The sequence below is a fragment of the Somniosus microcephalus genome, chromosome 13 (genome assembly GCF_052327205.1).
Source record: "Somniosus microcephalus isolate GS21.2 chromosome 13, FLI_Smic_1.0, whole genome shotgun sequence".
Taxonomy (NCBI): domain Eukaryota; kingdom Metazoa; phylum Chordata; class Chondrichthyes; order Squaliformes; family Somniosidae; genus Somniosus; species Somniosus microcephalus.
In genome coordinates this window covers 81,370,530-81,374,512 of record NC_140999.1, presented here as the reverse complement: position 1 = coordinate 81,374,512, position 3,983 = coordinate 81,370,530, and positions in this window count along the sequence as shown.

The following is a 3,983-nucleotide window of genomic DNA, read 5'->3' as shown; positions in this document are numbered from 1 at the left end:
CTCGCCCTCTCCCACAGACTCTAACCTCGCCCTCTCCCACAGAATCTAACCTCGCCCTGTCCCACAGACTCTAACCTCGCCCTCTCCCACAGACTCTAACCTCGCCCTCTCCCACAGACTCTAACCTCGCCCTCTCCCACAGACTCTAACCTCGCCCTCTCTCACAGACTCTAACCTCACTCTCTCCCACAGACTCTAACCTCGCCCTCTCCCACAGACTCTAACCTCGCCCTCTCTCACAGACTCTAACCTCGCCCTCTCCCACAGACTCTAACCACGCCCTCTCCCACAGACTCTAACCCCGCCCTCTCCCACAGTCTCTAACCTCGCCCTCTCCCACAGACTCTAACCTCGCCCTCTCCCACTGACTCTAACCTCGCCCTCTCCCACAGACTCTAACCTCGCCCTCTCCCACAGACTCTAACCTCGCTCTCTCCCACAGACTCTAACCTCGCCCTCTCCCACAGACTCTAACCTCGCCCTCTCCCACAGACTCTAACCTCACCCTCACCCACAGACTCTAACCTCACCCTCTCCCACAGACTCTAACCTCGCCCTCTCCCACAGACTCTAACCTCGCTCTCTCCCACAGACTCTAACCTCACCCCTCTCCCACAGACTCTAACCTCACCCTCTCCCACAGACTCTAACCTCGCCCTCTCCCACAGACTCTAACCTCGCCCTCTCCCACAGACTCTAACCTCACCCTCACCCACAGACTCTAACCTCGCCCTCTCCCACAGACTCTAACCTCGCCCTCTCCCACAGACTCTAACCTCGCCCTCTCCCACAGACTCTAACCTCGCCCTCTCCCACAGACTCTAACCTCACCCTCTCCCACAGACTCTAACCTCACCCTCTCCCACAGACTCTAACCTCACCCTCTCCCACAGACTCTAACCTCACCCTCACCCACAGACTCTAACCTCACCCTCTCCCACAGACTCTAACCTCGCCCTCTCCCACAGACTCTAACCTCGCCCTCTCCCACAGACTCTAACCTCGCCCTCTCCCACAGACTGTAACCTCACCCTCTCCCACAGACTCTAACCTCGCCCCCTCCCACAGTCTCTAACCTCGCCCCTCTCCCACAGACTCTAACCTCGCCCTCTCCCACAGACTGTAACCTCACCCTCTCCCACAGACTCTAACCTCGCCCCCTCCCACAGTCTCTAACCTCGCCCTCTCCCACAGACTCTAACCTCGCCCTCTCCCACAGACTCTAACCTCGCCCTCTCCCACAGACTCTAACCTCACCCTCTCCCACAGACTCTAACCTCACCCTCTCCCACAGACTCTAACCTCAGCCCTCTCCCACAGACTCTAACCTCGCCCTCTCCCACAGACTCTAACCTCGCCCTCTCCCACAGACTCTAACCCTCAGCCCTCTCCCACAGACTCTAACCTCGCCCTCTCCCACAGACTCTATACCACGCCCTCTCCCACAGACTCTAACCTCGCCCTCTCCCACAGACTCTAACCTCGCCCCCTCCCACAGACTCTAACCTCGCCCTCTCCCACAGACTCTAACCTCGCCCTCTCCCACAGACTCTAACCTCACCCTCTCCCACAGACTCTAACCTCTCCCTCTCCCACAGACTCTAACCTCACCCTCTCCCACAGACTCTAACCTCGCCCCTCTCCCACAGACTCTAACCTCGCCCTCTCCCACAGACTCTAACCTCACGCCTCTCCCACAGACTCTAACCTCGCCCTCTCCCACAGACTCTAACCTCGCCCTCTCCCACAGACTCTAACCTCACCCTCTCCCACAGACTCTAACCTCTCCCTCTCCCACAGACTCTAACCTCGACCCTCTCCCACAGACTCTAACCTCGCCCTCTCCCACAGACTCTAACCTCACCCTCTCCCACAGACTCTAACCTCGCCCTCTCCCACAGACTCTAACCTCGCCCCCTCCCACAGACTCTAACCTCGCCCTCTCCCACAGACTCTAACCTCACCCTCTCCCACAGACTCTAACCTCGCCCTCTCCCACAGACTCTAACCTCGCCCCTCTCCACAGACTCTAACCTCGCCCCCTCTCCCACAGACTCTAACCTCGCCCTCTCCCACAGACTCTAACCTCGACCCTCTCCACAGACTCTAACCTCGCGCTCTCTCCCACAGACTCTAACCTCGCCCTCCTCCCACAGACTCTAACCTCAGCCCCTCTCCCACAGACTCTAACCTCGCCCTCTCCCACAGACTCTAACCTCGCCCCTCCCACAGACTCTAACCTCGCCTCTCCCACAGACTCTAACCTCACCCTCTCCCACAGACTCTAACCTCACCCTCTCCCACAGACTCTAACCTCGCCCTCCTCCCACAGACTCTAACCTCGCCCTGTCCCACAGACTCTAACCTCGCCCTCTCCCACAGACTCTAACCTCGCCCTCTCCCACAGACTCTAACCTCGCCCCCTCCCACAGACTCTAACCTCACCCTCTCCCACAGACTCTAACCTCGCCCCCTCCCACAGACTCTAACCTCGCCCTGTCCCACAGACTCTAACCTCGCCCTCTCCCACAGACTCTAACCTCGCCCTCTCCCACAGACTCTAACCTCGCCCTCTCCCACAGACTCTAACCTCGCCCTCTCCCACAGACTCTAACCTCGCCCTCTCCCACAGACTCTAACCTCGCCCTCTCCCACAGACTCTAACCTCGCCCTCTCTCCCACAGACTCTAACCTCGCCCTCTCCCACAGACTCTAACCTCGCCCTCTCCCACAGACTCTAACCTCGCCTCTCCCACAGACTCTAACCTCGCCCTCTCCCACAGACTCTAACCTCGCCCTCTCCCACAGACTCTAACCTCGCCCTCTCCCACAGACTCTAACCTCGCCCTCTCCCACAGACTCTAACCTCGCCCTCTCCCACAGACTCTAACCTCGCCCTCTCCCACAGACTCTAACCTCGCCCTCTCCCACAGACTCTAACCTCGCCCTCTCCCACAGACTCTAACCTCGCCCTCTCCCACAGACTCTAACCTCGCCCTCTCCCACAGACTCTAACCTCGCCCTCTCCCACAGACTCTAACCTCGCCCTCTCCCACAGACTCTAACCTCGCCCTCTCCCACAGACTCTAACCTCAGCCCTCTCCCACAGACTCTAACCTCGCCCTCTCCCACAGACTCTAACCTCGCCCTCTCCCACAGACTCTAACCTCGCCCTCTCCCACAGACTCTAACCTCGCCCTCTCCCACAGACTCTAACCTCGACCCTCTCCACAGACTCTAACCTCGCCCCTCTCCCACAGACTCTAACCTCGCCCTCTCCCACAGACTCTAACCTCGCCCTCTCCCCACAGACTCTAACCTCGCTCTCTCCCACAGACTCTAACCTCGCCCTCTTCCCACAGACTCTAACCTCGACCCTCTCTCCACAGACTCTAACCTCGCCCTCTCCCACAGACTCTAACCTCGCCCTCTCCCACAGACTCTAACCTCGCTCTCTCCCACAGACTCTAACCTCGCCCTCTCCCACAGACTCTAACCTCACCCTCTCCCACAGACTCTAACCTCGCCCCCTCCCACAGACTCTAACCTCGCCCTCTCCCACAGACTCTAACCTCGCCCTCTCCCACAGACTCTAACCTCGCCCTCTCCCACAGACTCTAACCTCGCTCTCTCCCACAGACTCTAACCTCGCCCTCGTCCCACAGACTCTAACCTCGCCCTCTCCCACAGACTCTAACCTCACCCACTCCCACAGACTCTAACCTCACCCTCTCCCACAGACTCTAACCTCACCCTCTCCCACAGACTCTAACCTCGCCCTCTCCCACAGACTCTAACCTCGCCCTCTCCCACAGACTCTAACCTCACCCTCTCCCACAGACTCTAACCTCGCCCTCCTCCCACAGACTCTAACCTCGTCCCTCTCCCACAGACTCTAACCTCGCCCTCTCCCACAGACTCTAACCTCGCCCTCTCCCACAGACTCTAACCTCGCCCTCTCCCACAGACTCTAACCTCGCTCT